This window comes from Rhynchophorus ferrugineus, unplaced genomic scaffold, assembly GCF_030347505.1.
Source record: "Rhynchophorus ferrugineus isolate W39M unplaced genomic scaffold, kcgeb_rfMv2 rfM10, whole genome shotgun sequence".
NCBI lineage: Eukaryota > Metazoa > Arthropoda > Insecta > Coleoptera > Curculionidae > Rhynchophorus > Rhynchophorus ferrugineus.
The window spans coordinates 31,940,377-31,961,302 of record NW_027472589.1 but is presented as its reverse complement, the minus strand read 5'-3'; the positions used below and the strand labels follow the sequence as shown (position 1 = coordinate 31,961,302).

The 20,926-nt window shown below is 32.4% G+C and overlaps 1 protein-coding gene across 1 annotated transcript in view; it reads right to left on the bottom strand.

Moving 5' to 3' along the window:
- IRSp53 (Insulin receptor substrate 53 kDa) overlaps positions 1 to 20,926 on the bottom strand; it is a 265,161-nt gene that overhangs the window by 235,692 nt on the left and 8,543 nt on the right. Inside the window, exon 2 of the mRNA XM_076415642.1 lies at positions 4,826 to 4,905. The gene's annotated coding sequence lies outside the window, so the exon portion shown is untranslated. The remainder of the gene's footprint in view (positions 1 to 4,825; positions 4,906 to 20,926) is intronic.

Genomic DNA, 20,926 nt, shown 5'->3' with positions numbered 1-20,926 from the left:
ACATTATCTTTTATAAATCAGTTTAGTATTATATAGTATTAGTATTTAATATATATAGTATTGCGTGTAAATATGGCGAATATTTAATTGACTAATAAAGTAATGTAACCCAGGGGCTCGAAAAATTAACTGATGTTAAAGATATAATTAATTATTTATCAAAAATTGCCTGTAGTATAGTTAATAACCGAAAAAAAAATAGAAATTAGTGAAAAACAATTCTTGTTCGATGATTTTGAACTAAAAAAAGCAAAATATCAGTTAATAAGACTGAAAGTACGTATGTATCAGATGCATGAAAACATTATCTTTTATAAATCAGTTTAGTATTATATAGTATTAGTATTTAATATATATAGTATTGCGTGTAAATATGGCGAATATTTAATTGACTAATAAGGTAATGTAACCCAGGGGCTTGAAAAATTAACTATTGTTAAAGATATTATAATTATTTATCAAAAATTGCCTGTAGTATAGTTAATAACCGAAAAAAAATAGAAATTAGTGAAAAACAATATTTGTTCGATGATTTTTAACTAAAAAAAAAGCAAAATATCAGTTAATAAGACTGAAAGTACGTATGTACCAGATGCATGAAAACATTATCTTTTATAAATCAGTTTAGTGCTATATAGTATTAGTATTTAATATATATAGTATTGCGTGTAAATATGGCGAATATTTAATTGACTAATAAGGTAATGTAACCCAGGGGCTTGAAAAATTAACTATTGTTAAAGATATTATAATTATTTATCAAAAATTGCCTGTAGTATAGTTAATAACCGAAAAAAAAAATAGGAATTAGTGAAAAACAATTCTTGTTCGATGATTTTGAACTAAAAAAAGCAAAATATCAGTTAATAAGACTGAAAATACGTACATACGTTCATGCATCTGGTACATATGCATGAAAACATTATCTTTTATAAATCAGTTTATTATTATGTATAAATATGGCGAATATTTAATTGGGTAAAAAGGTAATGTAAGCCAGAGCTTGTAAATAGTTAATAGCCCAAAAAAATTCATAAATTATTAAAATCATAACCATTGAGAAGGATGTTCCATCAAAAATTGTTTGGATATGTGGAGGGAAGCATTGTCAACCATAGTAAATTAGGTTTGAATGAACTCGGTAAGACATACAGAGGAAATAATTGATAAATGGTGGAATCGTGAACATCTTTTAGACAGCTTAAAAATTAACAGTTCAGTGATTGAATTGGACAGTGAGTCGGAAAGTAAAAGTAACTGAAGGAAACTTTCATGATATGTAATAATGCCATGCAATGCTGTAAGTTCTTGAGACAGAGTGATGAGAGTGGAAACAACTAAAGGTTTACACATAATTAATTGAATATAACTGTAGAAAATGGTATTGTAGAGCGTGAAAGATTTGTGTGCACAGATATGATTGTAATTGTTCAAAATTAAACATGAGCATTAAACGTACGAGAGAACGAATACTAACTGTTTTGTAAATTTGGTAAATGCATTAGACAGAGTTCAGTGATTGAAGTAAACACACCATCGAAGGAAATAAGAACTAAACCTCCATGAGGGTACCACTACATAAAAAAAGCGCGCCTAGAAACTCTACCTCATGGGTGATGTGGAAAAGAGTTCAATGTAAACAAAACAAATCTAACCTACAAACTATTATACCTGTGTTCTTAATTGTAGTTTTAAGTCCTTCGATAATATATGTATTAGATGTACTATAATGTTAAAATAAATTATATTTGATAACATATTTGTTCAATTATTTTATTTAGATTAGAAATTTTTTGTATATCAAAGCCAAATTGAACTAAAGCTCAGAGTTGTACTAAGAAAACTTTGAATAGACTATATTTTAAATAAAGTATAGGGTTTTGTTTTCAAAATAGATCACAATATATTCGCAACTCTTTCAAGACAAAGACAAAAATGTCAGTTTATTCAAATAATTCTGTCAATTATCGAGATTCAGCAATAATTTAGCGCACACACAAGAACAAAAAACAACTTTCTACCGTAACCAATGCGAATGGCGTTCGAAAACAAGAAAAGGAGACGAAAAAAAACCTCAAATTTGTGGAATTCAAATATCGGGGACGCTAATCCGTGATCGGCAATCGCATCACGCCGTAGAATTATTGATTAAAGAACTGTAGATCGCGTACGGTCAAGAATTCTAAACGCCGACACAATGAGCGAGTGTTTTTTTTTCTGTCTCGTAGCTCCGAGTTAAAAATGCAAATCGCCAATTACACATTTACATATGTGGCTTTAACAATATCTCGATCGCTTTATGATTATTTACGTGGATGTAACGCGAATATTAAATGTATAAAAAAATTGTTTGAAAACAATGTATTTTTATGTCGTTAACTGATACGTGTTTCTTTGTATTTTAATAGTTGCTTCTGTACATCAGAGGAGTACAACTCAGTAAGTTCTAACGTTTATTGTAAACAGTTGATGATATATGTATTAGATGTTCGCATGTAATTTCATTAGCGATATCTGTTGGTAAAACTGCGAAGTCGCAATGTATATAACTGTTAAATAACCTAACCTATCTGCTAAATTCAACGGTTTTGACATTACTCTATATAAAATAACAGTCTTCCATTTAGTATTAATGAGATACTTAGAATATACAGATTCTAATCGTGAAATACTCCATATTGCATTTTAGACATTTCTTATCTTGATTAGAAAAATTGAAGAAATATGCTGAAACTCATGAAAAACTTTTACAAAAATGACAGGTCAATTGAAATGTCCCCGGCCTGTCACATAGATGGCGCTACTAGAATTAAACCCATATGTTTTTTAGTTAGCCCTAACCCTCAACAGATGCGTTTATAGATTGGATGGCTCTCGGATCATCAGTTTATGAATTATAACATTTTGAGTGAAGCAACTTTTAGATATGGCATAAAATATTGCATTTTGAAGGTAAAAATACAGTTGAAGCAAAAACTTGGCTTGGTGACGAGTTTCCGGACACTGCCCCAGGAAAATCAACATCAAGAATTGGTATGCTAAGTTTCGACGTGGTGAAATGAAAACCGAAGACGGTGAACACTGTGGACGCCCAAAAGGGGTTCTTACCGACGAAAACATTTGAAAAATCCACAAAATGATTTTGAATGACCGTAAATTGAAATTGAATGAAATAGCAGATACTCTACCGATCTCAACTGAACGTGTACATCATATTATTCACGAATAATTTGCGTTTGAGAAAGCGCTGTGCAAAATGGATGCCGCGCGAGCTCACTTTTGACCAAAATCAAAGACGAGTTGATTATTCGGAGCAGTGTTTGAAGATGATTAAGCGCAATAAACCCCAGTTTTGCGTCGATATGTTACAATGGATGAAACATAGCTCCATCACTCCACCTTTTTGTCTGTCCAAGTTTAATTTTATCACTGACCTCTTAATATTCAAATTACTTTTAGATCAAAGCAATATCCGTCCGACATCTGTTTGTTATTATCACATCGATCTACCCCTAAACATATCGATATTATCAAAAAAAAAACACAAGAAATATCCACCCGAATGTCCAAATCTATGCCCCGGCACTGTGAAATGAACGAGCGCGGAAAAAAATCATCCGCCATATTACATTATGTCAACACTGGCGCAAAAAAAAGCAAACAACATTGCGAGCCGATGGTTCCGCTCTTTCGGTCGAAACGTTTTCGTTATTTAGATTTCTGTTTGCTTCCCCCCGAAAACGCCCCGGTTTTGCTCGATTCATATTAATAAACAAGGGTGGCGCGACGCGGGGATGGTCGCGCTAACAGCCCTTAAAAGATAACCGAATATCGATACATTTTGGGAGGAAAATTATTGGGACTAGAAATTAATTGTTATCAGCGACACATAGTGGTAGAAATTTCAATGTTATAACTATGCAGGGTGGTCTATACTCTAAGCAGGGTTGAGAAGTATTTACAGTCCTCAGTGTCGCTTAAAACAATATAACAATATAACCAACAGTTAAGTAGCAAATAAATGCTAAATATGAGCACCATTTCGGACGTCGATTTAAACAGACTCTGTGGAACTACCTTCATATTTTAAGAGCTTTACCTATAGTTGATTTTGTAACAGTTCGCTTGGTAACAGCACAATTGAAAAGTTCCCGACCTGACACATAGATGGCGCTACTAGAATTAAATCCGTAAGTTTTTTTAGCCTTAACCCGCAAAAGATGCGTGTATGAATTTGACAGTTGTCGGATCATTAGTTTGTGAATTATAGCATTTTGAGTGAAGCAACTTTTGTTATTATGAAAAAAATGGATTAAAAGGAAATTCGCGTGTTGATAAAATATTCCTTCATGAAGGGAAAAAATGCAGTTGAAGCAAAAACTTGGCTTGATACCGAGTTTGCGGACACTGCCCCAGGAAAATCAACCATCAATGATTGGTATGCTAAGTTTAAACGTGGTGAAATGAGCACCGAAGACCGTGAACGCAGTGGACGCCCAAAAGAGGTTGTTACCGAGGAAAAAAATTCAAATGTTGGATGTTGGATTAAACAGAGTAAATTATTATTCAAAGGATTCTGCTCTAACCCACAAACTTTTTTGAAAATAAACAATGATAAATTTAAGGTATTCTCTTATGAGCACCTACATCAAGCTTCCAGAAAAAAGGTTTGTTCCTTGCATTTCGGACCAGATGATTATGGACCCAAATGTGGAAGAGCATTTCTTAAACAAGATGCAGTTCCTAATTGTAATTTAAATAGTAAATTTTTAAATAAAATCTACATCGATAAATGAATTGAAATATATACAATGTGTATACTCACAGATCCTTTGTTAGGGCTACCGAAAAGGAAAAGGGACCAGTTCAATATTGAAATCGGCGTTGTTCAGTTCACAGTAGAATCTATAACAAAAAATAGAGATAAGTTGCAAATATAAAGTATTTTAAAGGAAATAAATCTCACAGTTTCTCCGCAAATTCTTTTCAAACACATGAATCTGAGAATACCATTTTCATGCAGTTAGGAACCATTACAATACCAAAAAGACCCAGAACTATTCTTTTATATACATTTTTATTATTCAGCTATTGTTATTATGTTATGTGATTTAAACGTTCTTTAATGTACGGGCATATAATATATATATATATATATATATATATATATATATATATATATATATATATATATATATATATATATATATATATATATATATATATATATATAATGTTCTTTTCTATCCCGCAAACATCAGAAATTGTAAATATAATTAACCCTCTTAATAATGTTACATATATAATTAAGAAATTATGTCTGCAAACGCCACATTTGCAGGATATTAAATACCAAATGTGTTACGAAACAATTTGGTATACAATTATTTTCATTTATGAAGAAAGGGGAAAATGCCAGCTATTACCGGCGTTAAATATATTGACGTAATAATTCAAGGTTTACGTAAAGATGTTTTGACAATTGAGGGCAGATACAGGAACGAAATAAGGTACAGAATATTAATGGAGGAATAAAAATAATCTTCCACGTATTATAAGTTAAGAAATATAATTTAAGTTGTATCACCTACACAGGTCTAGATTAAACTGTTTGAGTATTTTCAACCGATTCTATATATTTTGGTATCGTGAAAACAAATATAAAATGGAAAAAAGCCAGGACATCAGGAAAATTACACCCTCTAAGAAATATTGATATATATAAATGGGCATTGCTTCAAATACATGGTTTCAAAGTTTCCAGTCCTCTCAGTAACAAAGGTGAAGGAATGTGTTTTAGACAGACATTAGAAGCCTTCATAAATTACCGACCATGAACGTTCCTTAAAAAGAGAGATGTACTGCTTTTAAAGTGTTCATAAAGATATTTTTAGGTAATCGTGACATGCGAATCTTTAAGCTGCCTAATGTGTCTGTCTCTCTGTGTAATGTAAATTTTCTTCATTCTCACTTCCACTACTTTCCGGAAAATTTGGGTGATGTGAGTAAAGAGCAAGGCAAACGATTTCAGCAAGACATAAAAGAGCAAGAGAAATGATACCTATGAAAAGAGAGTCTCAATAATATCAGACTACTGTAGGAAGCTTCATAGAGACCTTCTGGATTCTTCCTGCAAGCTAAAAAAGACAAAGAGGAACCACATTGGGAAAAATAAAAGGTTTTAATGAATACTAGTAAACATATATTAGATAAACGTGTAACATATTGTCAATAAACGTACAGTACTACGACAAAAAGGAAGCCATTTTCGAATTCAGAACAACCAAAAATATAAAGACTATGTCTCAGAACTCCAGAACAGCTCTTAGAATTTTCTACTATGCAGAACTATGTAATCAGAAAAATATAATACCATATTTAGAGATAAATCGTTGTAACTACATTAAACAAATTATAAATTGTTGACAAGAGTAAGTAAATTGCTACATTAAATGTATTAATATGAATTTGGGGATTCTTTCATTGACGACTTCAACACAATGTATCTCTTTAAGCCCATACGTTGTTGAAGGTATACCCATTTACCTATAAAACACCAGATAGTTCGATAGTGATTGTCTTTAAAGTCGAATAAACGTTCAAAAGGTCCGCACCATCGCGCATACCTTCGTCATTTCAACACCTGCACTGACAAGGTCCGCGTGTATGACTCTATCGGCCTTGACGCAAAGCTATCGCTCTCAGACTGACCAATAACGAAAACCGCACGATATGCGATACAGAAAACGAAAGAGATCGGCCGAAACGTGCGCCGACCAAACCAAAAGGACACCGTGATCATGCAATGACGTTTTTATGGTACCTGTGATATGATTTATAGACAATACCGTTTAAAATAAAACTGTTATATGAAAAAACAACGTATTAACATTATTTAGCTACTACTGATAGTTAATTATTAACATAATTAAAAAAACGCTTTGATCAAGTGAAAAAGAAGCCGGCTTGGTGGCGCAGTAGTAAAGGCGACAGGACGGTCCTCCTACTGATGTGATAGCCGCGGGTTTTTGATTATCCTAAACAAGAGTGTAAAATCTGACAAAGAAAATGATCCCAGTCGCACCAGTAACCAGGCTGAGTAAGACCGGATGTCTTCTGGGATGATTCGAAGTTGGTCACTCGGTAGTCGATAGGCTTAATGCCGAGGACCATGGTTCGGAGGACACATTAAACTGTAGATCCAGCCCAGATAAAAAAAAACACGAATAAAAAATATGGAAAGAACCAGTCGATTATATCATACAAAGTTCTGCTCTTTCTTTTCAACATTGTTATTAGAAAACCTTGAAAATTAATTCACAGTTCTTGAATTAATAACATACAAAATATACAAAACCTTGGCAAAATATAAGTAATACACCAATACATACCTAAAATAGTATAACTTTTTAACACATTAATTGCAAATATTTGCATGAATGATACAGCATTAACGAACAAAATTAAACACGATTTTGTAAATAAAAAATACGGAGAGAACCAGTCGATTTCCTTGATTATTGTTTCCACTTTAAATGGTCAGTCGTAATTAGCAAAACGTTCAGCGTTTTTACATATAACTTGCTGCAATTCAAATACGTCATGATAGCTGTGATGTCGATCCTCGAGGTTACATGTAATGAGCCAGTAATTAAAAGAAAACAATATCAAGGAGAAGTATTATTAACACGGTTTATTAATAGATCTTATGTCTGTTGTATGTGTACAAAGATATATCAAAAATGTGTAACATATAAGGGTTTTGTAAGTTCAATGTTTCATATTTCATAGTCAAAGTTTCATTTGTTATTGTTGTTTGTTGAAAATAATTATTTTTGTTGTACATGTCATACTTTTTGCCTGCCTTATGCTGCATAGAGACCGGGCCAACGAAAGACAACGAATGGGTTTGTTGGGACATTTTTAGTTCAGTTTGGACGGTTTGACAACGACCAACGAAGGTTTGTTGGCATTCGCTTGTCATCAAATCATATATCATATCACATCTTGTTATGGCGTAGATATATACACCATAATCGTCGCCGCCGTTGACGCCCAACGAACGCTACAACAAATGCAATATGTACGTTTCATCGAAGGCCAACGAATGTTGTTGTCGTTGGTTCAGTCTGTACGTAATATTAGGAAAGAGTCATTTTTGAAGCCAAGCAACACGTGAACAGCAATATTGTATTGGTTGCATGTTTCTGTTATTTAGAATATGTAGTAGTGGAAGGAAGATGTTTATAATAAAACATATAATTATTTATGTACTGGATATTTCTCTGAAATATCAAGGGGACGTTTGGGTTCATAAATCTGAAAAATATTAGTATCTTTACATATTTTGAAAGTTTAGACATTTAAGAAAATGGTCTCAAGAATATTTTTTATTATTCAAACTATTAAGTGCTTGCATCAGAGATATCATATAGGTCAAAATGTGAAGTACCAATTTAAACAAACGTTAAATAACATAACCTAACTGTAAAATTCGATGGTTTTTGACATTTTTCTACATAAAAAATTCTCTGCATAAAAAATCTTCTGCTGCTGATTTAAACTTGAGCTGTTGTTGATAATGATGCTCCGTCGCATCTTACTTGTGGGGTTTTGGTTTCAACGAATTAAAGTTATCAACAATGAATGATCGGGATAAACAAACTGGATAATTGCGAGACTTATTGGACGAAAACACAGCTTAAACTCAGCAGTTGATGAACGAGCTGTTTCCAAAACCATACGAACTTACTGGAAATGCAATTTTATCTAATTAATTTAAAAACTAACAAAGACAATACAAACAAGACCAATTTTTAAAAGTCATCGACATCGAGCATCCAAAATACTAAATTAAGTTGGTATAAAGTTACCCACAAGAACAAAATCATCTTGTTATAATATAGCGCTCCCAATATGGATGTATCTAAAGATAAAAACTGGTATTTATATTTGAATATTGAATACAACATGCACAAGAACAAAATAATGTTAAAAAGCACGGTGATACGAATCGAACGAATGAAGGGACAAATAAACAAGGAGACGCGAAATTAAAACGACCGTATATAGCTCTCTTTGCATATATAGCTGCGTTTTGCATCTGATAAAGTTGAAATTAATGGATCATCGATGGTTGGGATGCCTGAACGTATTGACCCGTTTTTCCGTATCGCCTCTATGGTTTAATTATCAAGTTTTTCCTGGCATATCATTGCAGGGACAACGTATTGGCGTGTCGTGGCCTTATATCTAGGATATTATTGTACAGCGCGTCTCTATATAGTAAGTCCACTATGTATTATTATTATTATTATTCGTTGATAGTGATACCATAAGAAGATTTAAAGTCTTAACACAAAATTTCTTTAGAAATTAACAGATGGCCTTCTTTTATTCAGAATTCACTGTTACCTCTTGTAAAACTCTAATAATAATACAGGAACATAGTGGAATTTAGAATATAGTAACATTTTGATGAAAGCATTTTCCATGTTTTCCGCTAACTATATCAACATACGTCTCTAGAAGTAACAAGTCAATTAAAATTAAATCAATTAAATCCATACGTTTTTTAGTTAGTCCTAACCCTCAAAAGATGCGTGTATAAATTTGACAGCTGTCGGATCATTAGTTTATGAATTATAGCATTTTGAGTGAAGCAACTTGAGTTGATTGATAAAACGGAAATTCACGTGTTGATAAAATATTGCTTTTTGAAGAGAAAAATACAGTTGAAGCAAAAACTTGACTTGATGCCGAGTTTCCGGGCACTGCCCCAGGAAAATCAACCATCAAGGATTGGTATGCTAAGTTTAGACGTGGTGCAATGAGCACCGAAGACGGTGAACGCAGTGGACGCCCAAAAGAGGTTGTCACCGATGAAAACATTTAAAAACTCCATAAAATGATTTTGAATGACCGTAAATTGAAATTGAATGAAATAGCAGACACTCTAAAGATATCAGCTGAACGTGTACATCATTCACGAATATTTGGGTATGAGAAAGCTCTGTGCAAAGTGGGTGCCGCGCCAGCACACTCTTGGCCAAAAAAAAACGACGAGTTGAGAATTCGGAGCAGTGTTTGAAGATGATCAAGCGTAACAAACACGAGGTTTTCCATCGATATGTAACAATGGATGAAACAAGGCTCCATCATTTCACTACACAGCCCAATCGACAATCATCCGAGTGGATTGCACACGATGAACCCGCTCCAAAGCCGGCTGGCAAGGTTATGGCGTCTGTATTTTGGGATGCGCGTGGAATAATTTTCATTGACTACCTTGAAAAAGGAAAGACCATCAACAACGACTATTACATACCATTATTGGGCCGTTTTAAGGACGAAATCGCCGAAAAACGGCCGCATTTGAAGAAAAAGAAAGTGCTGCTTCACCAAGACAATTCACCGTGTCACAAGTCAGTGAAAACGATGGCAAAAATCCATGAATTGAGCTTCGAATTGCTTCCTGGTCCACCGTATTCTCCAGATCTGGTCCCCAGCGACTATTTGTTCTCAGATCTCAAAAGAATGCTTGCTGGGAAGAAATTTTTGTCAAATGAAGAGGTGATCGCCGAAACTGAGGCCTATTTTGAAGCAAAGGACAAATCGTATTACAAAATTGATATCGAAAAGTTGTAGGGTCGCTATAATCAGTGTATCACCCTTGAAGGGAATTATGTTGTAGGAAAAATTGTATTTGAGGCCGGGGACTTGTTATTTTTTAGGCTTTAGCCGTATTTTTATTCAAATCAGACAACAGAATTAATGAATGCAGTTTAGAGCGTTCCTTGATTAGTGTGTGTACTGAATAATATTAAATGAAAAATTGTTATTTTACGTATCTAAAGATGATGGTTTTCATCTTTGTTTCATTGTTTAGGTTGTTTAACAACTGTTTTCATTGATACTGCTCCAATAGATCCCGCTAATCAAAATACATGTAAATAAATCAAATCTTATAACAAAGTTTTACAACAGATAACCACCCGAAAACTCCGAATGATCTCCAATTAAATTTACAGTTCTCTTTAAATTTTATTCAGTTAAACTGCGCAACTGAATAATAAATTTAATAGCTCCCTGTAATATTATCAAGTGAAATAGTTCAGGATAGTCGCTGTAAACAGTAAACGAAGCAATAGCCATGAGGAAAACTAATAAAAAACAAATATTTTTCCGCAAATCGTCAGTTTTTGCCGAATTTTCTGATAAATCTATTAGACCCTTTCGGTCCTAAACTAAATTATTCACGTCTTTTATAGATACGACTTTCTCGTAATGTTATCAACTAGTATAATAAAAGATAAGATTTTATTGGCTTGGAAAAAACCACCAAAAAGTTCAGTAAAAAGTTAATAAACCAAAAATACTGTTTTTATGATTTTGATGGGCTTGAATTGTGAAGACCTATGTTATCACATCTCTTTGTTTTATAATGATAAATATGAGTAGAGAACTAATAATAGTTGATGGTGCCCTGTTATAATATCTCTTCAGTAAATCTAAGGAAGAAATGTGAGCTGTGATTTTTGAGAATCTCTTATCTGTTCATATTAGTGTAATTTTGAATATCGTAGTATTCAATTATCGCCAAAGGGAAAAAAGGATGAAAGAAGAGAAGATTCTTACTACTTATATTCTGTGAAAATATCTAATAATAATATATTTGACAGTAATATAAAAACGTTGTGAAGTTAGCGAACATTGCTTGTAAAATCATATAAAACAATCAAGGAATATTTGTTATTTCCTTTTCTGTATGTAAACGATACTTAGATATTTTAGCAATGAAGACTGAACACACCACTCTTGGCAAGACCCTAATAGAGAGTGTGAAGCGAGTAAAAAAGATAGAGTAGATCAGATGGCTGAATAATATGGAAACAGAGTGTAACACCTTCCTCAAGATCACAATGGACATGCAGATGAGAAGGGACTCAGAAAGTAATGGTAGCTGAATTACAATTTCAAGATATGTAATTATGATCTAATACTGACAATTACCATACGACAAGAAAGAAAAATAACTAAAAATGTTCATAGAATGCAATATAGAATACCACTAAAGGTCAGTATACAGTTAATATATTTTAATTGTAGGAAAGTGTATTATAGAGTGTGAAAACTTTATAAGCATGTGTGTTATTATTCAGAATATACTTGAACGTTTGGTTAAAATGTATGAGGAGAGAAATAGTATTAACTGTTTTGTATATATAGATATTATATATTTAAGGAGAATGCAAAAGAATGAAAATGTTCAATGTATATATAATAAAACAACTCTAACCTATAAATTATTATGGCTGTATAATTATTTGTGGTTTTAAGTTATTCGATAATATACGCATTAGAGGTACTAAAATGTTAAAATAAATTATAATATATAAAATTTTTGTTTCATTATTTTATTTACGATTAGAATTTAGTTATATGCCAGAGCCAAAATGTACTAAAACTCAGAGTTGCTGCGGCAACAATACGACGTTTTCACAGGTCACTTGGGTACAGTGCTGTTTTGAATTGACTATATATTACTTGGATATATAATTGTCAAGTAGGTATCCAGGGGATACAATGCGTAAAAAATAGGCCTAGAACTCTACCTTATTGGTGGTGTAGAAAAGAGTTCATTATAAATATAATAAAAGAAGTCTAACCTACAAATTATTGTGGCTGCATAATTAACTGTAGGTTAAGTCCTTTGATAATATATGCATTAGATATCCTATCAGTTAAAATAAATTGTATTTGATAACATTATCTGTGTTTCATTATTTACATTAGAACGTTTTGTCGTCATGCCTTTAGATAACGTGAGTTTACTACTTTATTCGATACACTATATATTTCGGAAAATAATTTAAGCTATAAAGAACATTAGAGCTTATTCTTAAAGGGCTAAAGCCTGGAGGATATCAAGAAAAAAAAACGATCTTTTCAAATTTCTAGACTAGAACTACCGCCCCCTTAACTACTGTAAAATATATAAATAGTAAAAAATAGTACTACTTTTTATGGACACCTTTGTAGTCTCAAATAGATTTTTCAAGTTCAAGTTCACTTAAAGAAGAATAAAGATGTTGGTGAATTTTAAAAACTAATATTGAAGAGGATCCACACGAACAACATCTAGAAAGTCTCAGCACCAGAAATAGAGGCAAAAATACAGAATACGGATCTACACTAACCCACAAAGATACAAAGAAACCGTAGACATCAAAAATGACAGTTTAACCAGTATTTTCATTGAAGCTTTGTATTTCAGAAAGCTGTGTACATAATATTTCACCCCTTGGGTGAAATTTGAATCCTCCACCATAATTATGGATCAAAACAAAAAGCTAAGATATGCTATGACCAAGTACTTCAGTTCCAAAGCTAGTTATGATCCAGTCATTGAAACAAGGGGTCTAATAATTAATTTTAATTATTAATTCATGAAGATATTACGTTTGTTCACGAAGTAATTCTCACTATAGGAGAAAACCTTCCGGCATTTATTTCCATATACCTTTCTTGGATATTTTTCGTCCAATAGTTCAAACTTTCTGTCCTAATTTTGGGCAAATTTAACTACAACCCTTAATACTGTATATTTTTGCAAGGATAATCCAAAGATTTCAAAAAAAAATGATTACAGTCATGATAGAAATATATTAAAGCTTAAAATGATAACAAAACTTATTAAAAAACTTCAATTCTTTAAAGGAATTCTCATTTAGTCTTTTATGAAATATATCAAGATTAATAAAGCGTTAAAACCTTGATAATTTCAACTATAAAGAACTTTCGAGCTTATTCTTTAAGGGCTAAAGCCTGGAGGATATGAAGAAAAAAATCGATCTTTTCAAATTTCTAGACTAGAACTACCACCCCCTTAACTACTGATAACATTCTATTATTATACTGAAAGAAATTATCTGAACAATCAACGTTCTGTATAAAATCAATAATCGTGGCTTGACCGTCACAAAAAATGCCATAATCCCAATGAGAAAACCCATATAGCGGAAATTTCAAGATACCCGATAGATACCAAAAAAACAGAAAAAAAATCGAAGCGGAGCACTTATTCGACCGGACTAGCCGGCACACACCCAACCGTTCATTCGGTATTTATGTCGAATGGTTTTTTTTTCCTATCTACGGCCAAACGCGCAACGTTCGCAACGCTATTGCGAAACGCCACGAGAATTCTTGTGCCTGTTCCTTCGAGCCGTGGTTTCCTCATTATTGCATAGTTCGCTGCGGATTTTTACTCGTTCGCAACTGATAGGAAGTCAGAACGTAATCCATAAAGAGCGGCAACAATTTCATAGTTCTCGTTTTAAAACGGGTTGTCGTCGCCATCTTTAACAAGTGAGTATCGCACGCATATACTCCCAACGGTCTGATAAATATCAGATATATATATAGTATATCCGAAGAAGCAGACAATATTTTCTTTCCATTTTATTACAGTTAAGAAGAGACACAATGCTACATTCGAACGTGTAACCGAATCAACCTGCAAAAGTGGTTCGGTTGCCAAATGTCTGCAAAATTCTTCAAAACTCTTGGAAAGATGCTAATAAAATCAGTGTTAAGAAAACAAAAGTTGATGGAAAAAGGTAAAAGATAGAATAACACTTGGTTAGGTTTAGTAAATAATATTTTTTAATAATTCATTGCAGATATATTCTTCTTAATGCTAGAAACAATTGATCGGCAAAAGCAATAATTAAGGATTGGTTTGCAAAACGTAAATTAAGTTTCGAAGATACCATGTTAAAGAGCGAAATATTTCAAATTGTCACTTGGCAAATATTAATAAAATATTCAATTGTGTTTTATGTAATTTACTTTTTTTAGAAATAGGGTGAAAGAAGAGACACAGTAGATTAGATGACTGAATTATATAGCTACAGAGTGTAAAGTCTTCCTCCCTATCACTGCATATTTTATCAAATGAAGTTGTTATAGGATATGACAAAGAATTACTAGAGTAGATATGCAGGTCAATAAACGTATACAAGAACTGTTTGAATATGTGGAAAGGATTGTCTACAATAAGATCCTTTGGTTTGGATGAACCCCATCTGGCACACAGAAGAAGAAATTGACAAATGGAATAGTAAGCCAGTGTTAGATTCAAAACAGCTTAATTACTGACTTGAACAGTGAGTGAATGATACGTTCTAGATATGGTATTATGATTTAATGACGACAATACCAAGACCAGAAGACGAGAGTGGAAACAACTAAAGGTAAGTATATAATTAATAGCTGTAGAAAATCATATTGTAGTACTCTACGAATCTAAAGATTTATGCATATAGATATGTTTGTAATAAACAAGAACTAAACAGAAAAAACAAATATGTTTTCTAATAAAAATAAAATACTTATATCACTTAGATATACAATTATTAGGTTTAATTAGGTGGATTGAGCCTCCAAGGGATACCATAAGTGGTTTAGAAAAAAGTTAAATGTTAATATAATGAAACAGAAGCTAAAGAGGAATACAGTGATATGACGACTTGACAATTAAACACAGTAACGAAGAAAACAAGAGTTAAATATAAAAAAGTAGATATGCTCTGTAATGAAAGTAAAATTCATTACTTGGATATATAATTGTCAGGTGCCTACTAGGGGTTACCAATACATAAAAAATATCCCTAGAAATGTATCTTATTGGTGATGTGGAAAAGAGTTCATTACAGATATAATAAAAGAACCCTATCCTACAAACTATTGTGTATGTTTAATTAACTACAGTTTAAGTCCTTCGATAATATATGCAGTAAATGTACTATAATATTAGAATAAATGATATTTTATAACATTCTTGTTTCATTATTTCATTTATATTAGAGTGTTGTTATATATCGAGGCTAAAATAAATTAAAATGGGTAAAAATTTAACGTTAAATTCGGCAACATTGCAAAGTTTTGACGTACGTGTCGGTAAGAAAAAACGTTACTTACAATGTATAGTTAAAAAAATCTTTTCGTCGTATCTCAGGCAATTTATGGATGTCATTTCAAATGAACAGTTTCTCTTTTGACCTAAACCATTCATCAAGAATTTATTAAGTTCCTCAAAGGTGTTATCTCAAGGACGGCAGTTAGATGAAGCCATGTCTGGGGAATATGGCGAGTACGACAAAACTTCTCACCCAAGTGATTTCAAGCTCCTTTGACTGATTTTGCTGATGGGACGTGCGTTGTCATGCTGCATAATATTCAGTTCAAATTGACCATTTATTGTCGGCGGCGATCAGTATCAACTGTTCCTCCAAGTTTGATAACAGTTTATAATATACTACACCAACCTGATCCTACGTGACACTTGGGACCACCAAAGCGATTTGGTCATCGTCAAGTGATTACCATAGTTTTACCTTATCTTCTCAGCTCTTTGCTTGACCTGATGTAGATTGCAATGATGCACTTAACCGATCACTTTAAAGCACTGAACGATCTTTAAATAATTGAAACCCATTAAATAAAAGGATACGGACACAGCCGTTTAATTATATTAGTGTGCATATTAGTTGAAAATATCTCGATATAACGACATTCCGAACTTCCGAATATCGAAAGTGTATTAAAAACCTATATTTTTCCAGAGCAAGGACTTTTTTTGATCATTTCCGTAGTAAGTATTTAAAAATATCGATAAATCGGTATGTTAATTTAGGTTATGTGGCTTGAATCAATTGAAACCTTACAACAACATTCGTAACTAAATCATATATTGAACAGCAGCTGTAAAAATGTATCGAAGACTGAAAAAAAATATCTGGCAATAAATTAAATTTGATAAATGAGAGAAAATAAAGTACCTTATTTATGATTTCCAGTATTTTTACGAAATATACTATTCGTCGAAGTGGAGTTTGATCAAATTTTAACAATAGATATTACTAAAAATAGTACTACTTTTTATGGACACCTTTGTAGTTACAAATAGATTCTTCAAGTTCAAGTTCACTTAGAGAAGAATAAAGATGGGTTGTTCAATTTTAAAAGCTAGTATTGAAGAGGACCCACACGAAGAACATCTAGAGGCAGAAGTCTCAGCACCAGAAATAGAAGCAAAAATACAGAATATGGATCTACACTAACCCAGAGAGATACAAAGAAGCCGTAGACATCAAAAATGATAGTTTAACCAGTATTTTGATTGAAGATTTGTATTTCAGAAAGCTGTGTACGTAATAGTTCACCCCTTGGGTGAAATTTGAATCCTCCACCATAATGATGGATCAAAACAAAAAGCTAAGATATGCTATGACCAAGTACTTCAGTTCCAAAGTTAGTTATGATCCAGACATTGAAAAAGGAATCTAATAATTAATTTTAATTATTAATTCATGAAGATATTATGTTTGTTCACGAAGTAATTCTGACTATAGGACAAAACCTTCCGGCATTTATTTCCATATACCTTTCTTGGATATTTTTCGTCAAATAGTTCAAACTTTCTGTCCTAATTTTGGGCAAATTTAACTACAACCCTTAATACCGCATATTTTTGCAAGGATAATCCAAAGATTTCAAAAAAAAATTGATTACAGTCATGATAGAAATATATTAAAGCTTAAAATGATAACAAAACTTATTAAAAAACTTTAATTCTTTAAAGGAATTCTCATTTAGTCTTTTATGAAATATATCAAGATTAATAAAGCGTTAAAACCTTGATAATATTTAAGATCGCGAGTTCTCGTCATCAACTCTGTATCACTTAATTTTGTACAAAACGTCGCAAGTACCTCTTCATCCGTTCCATTTCGCGAAGAAACTTTCATTATTTAGAAGGGAGCCAGCTAGCGAACGATGGCGCGCTTCAAAAGACGAAACCAACCACCTGTAAAAGATCACGTTTCCTCTTTGTGACGCGTCACAAACAGGCGACGAGAAGACCAAAGGAGCAGGCGGCGAAAACCTCAATCTCCCGACCGACGGGATTTTTAATCGGGACAAGGCTTTGTTCTTAACGAGAAAAACTACCTTACGGCACGAGGAAACTTTTTAATTGCCGTTTATTTTCATTTGTCCGCGCGGGACGCTTACAACCTCTTACAGGAAGAAAAATTCTTATTTCAAACGTGGATTTCAGGCTCTCGTCAGTTACACAAAATGAAGACTTGACAAGGAATGCAGCTAAATATAAGGTTTAGGAAAAAGTAATTTCAGTTTTTCCGAACAGATGAGTTTCAGTCCGCATATCCTTGGTACTATTTATTCTACGAAGCCATATTATAGTGTTCTAAGAAATAACTATCAACCGAACATGTTATGTATATATTATTATTAACAATTCTATATAATTAAAATAATTGTACACAATTAATTGTACATAATTAAAATTGTATATATTATATTAGGAGTGTAACATCTTCCTCCCTATCACTGCATATTCTAAAGAACTGAGAACTAAGAACTGTTTGAATATGTGGAAAGGATTGTCTACAATACAGAAACTAGCACACAGAAAAAGAAATTGATAAATGAAATAGTAAGCCAGTGTTAGATTGGAAATTAACAGCCTAGATATTGACTTAAACAGCGGGTTAATGATACTTTCTGGAGGTGGGACTATGATTCTGACAATAGCAAGACCGGATGATGAGAGTGGAAACAACTAAAGGTAAATATACAATTAATATAGGATAGCTGTAGAAAATTATATTGTAATACTCTATGAATCTAAGGACTTATGTATATAGATATGTTCATAATTATTCAGAAAATATATGAGCATTTGGTTAAAATGTACTAGAGAGTGAATACTGCAGATATAACAAATGATATTGATTAAATCTAATGTTTTGATAAGAAGATTGTATATATTATATTAGGAGTGTATCAACTGGGAATAAAATAGAAAAAAAAATATATTGGTTATTTGGAAGAAAATCTAAATTATCCGTTCATAATAAGTTACTACTCTATAGTTAAATACAAAAAGCAATACTGATCTACAGAGGACCAAACCGGATGATCTTATGTAGTTGTATAATTCAATGTATTTGGTGGTAAGAAACACTAAAAAGTGTCACTAACTTTTATTTTATTAGAGATTAGGTAACGGACAAAGGATATTCCCTAGATAAATACCTAGTTTCAAGTCACTGTAGAGACAAATTCTAAGATACTCGTCAATGACTAGTAATAATATATTAATAAATAAAAAAATTGTAAAGTGTAACAAATCTGCTGAAACAGCTAAGCAAAAGCAAGAAATTCTCTTGTCAAACCGAATAGTGAATAGTAGTAAATAATGTTAAAATTGAAATTAATGCATATAAGATGGTCTCCTTTTAATGAATATCTCCTTTTTATTAAAGAGCCCTCAAAATTTGAAAGCGCTAAGGGGAAACTTTTACAATACACACTTTATAGTTGAAATATTTCACCACGTGATTATTGTTTATTTTTGGCGTTGTCTAACATTTTAACAAATGCACAGAAGAGTGAAATATATATATATATATATATATATATATATATATATATATATATATATTGAATTTCGGATTTGTCCTTCAAATACCAAGATTTTCAGATTGAGATGTTTCCTTTATTGAATAACGGTTATTTTAAAGAAACTTGCGATGTGAGAGCAGGAAATAGTAGCTGGGAATTATATCTGGAGAATACGGTGGGTGAGGAAGCAACTCGAAGCCCAATTCATGGATTTTCGCCATCGTTTTCACTGACTTGTGACACGGTGCATTGTCTTGGTGAAGCAGCACTTTCTTTTTCTTCAAATGCGGCCGTTTTTCGGCGATTTCGTCCTTCAAACGATCTAATAACGCTATGTAATAGTCGTTGATGGTCCTTCCATTTTCAAGTTAGTTAATGAAAATTATTCCCTGTGCATCCCAAAATACAGACGCTATAACCTTGCCAGTCGACTGTTGCGTTTTCCCATGCTTTAGAGCGGGTTCATCGTGTGCAGTCTACTCGGATGACTGTCGATTGGATTTCAGAGTGAAATAATGGAGCCATGTTTCATCCGTTGTCACATATCTACGCAAAAACTCGGGTTAATTACACTTGATCATCTTCAAATACTGCTCCGAATCATCAACTCGTCGTTGTTTTTGGTTAAAAGGGAGCTCGCGCGGCACCCACTTTGCACAGAGCTTTCTCATACCCAAATATTCCTGAATGATATGATGTCTATATTTGCAATATTTCTGAAATAGTATTTTATTCTTTAAGAGAAGTAAATTTATTGTACAAATCTGTAAAAATTAAGTTTTATAATGTTATATATTATAAATTTTATATGAAATTATTATAGAACTGTCCATAATTAGTCTCATTTGTTGTTACTGAAAACTGTGCAATTGGATTGAAAATAAGAACGAAAACGTAAAAATCCATTGCTAAAAACTAGAGCTAATGTGAAGAGGCACTCTTGGCGATAAAATTTTTAATTAGAGCCCGACGATCTTATTATTACCGAAAAGAAGTTGCTTTTGGCGATGGTAAACTTTTTTAATTGTGTTTTATATTCGTTTGTTAGTAGAGTATGCTTTTGGAGAAATTGTTCTGCTTTTATTGGAAATTTCCTGTTAGTTTTTGTTCTTGTTCAGGCCATAGTTAGTCGAAAGTCAAGTATTTTTATGTTTTTCCATTTTTAATGGAGTAATGTAGGATGTTCTTTAATTTATTTTTTTAAATTCTGTTTAAAATATTTAATTGTGTGAAGTCAATGTAAATGAGTAACAAATATTAATGTAAATATATCTGGCCTTAACTGTACTGCTAGACGACATCTTCATCAATATATTCTGTTTAAAGGGTAAATACATACGTTCGTTCATATAGTCCTCAAACTGTTTGATGCTTTGTAAAACCCTTTTTGTCCTTATTTTCAAAACAGCCTTCAGTCTCACCATCATTTCAT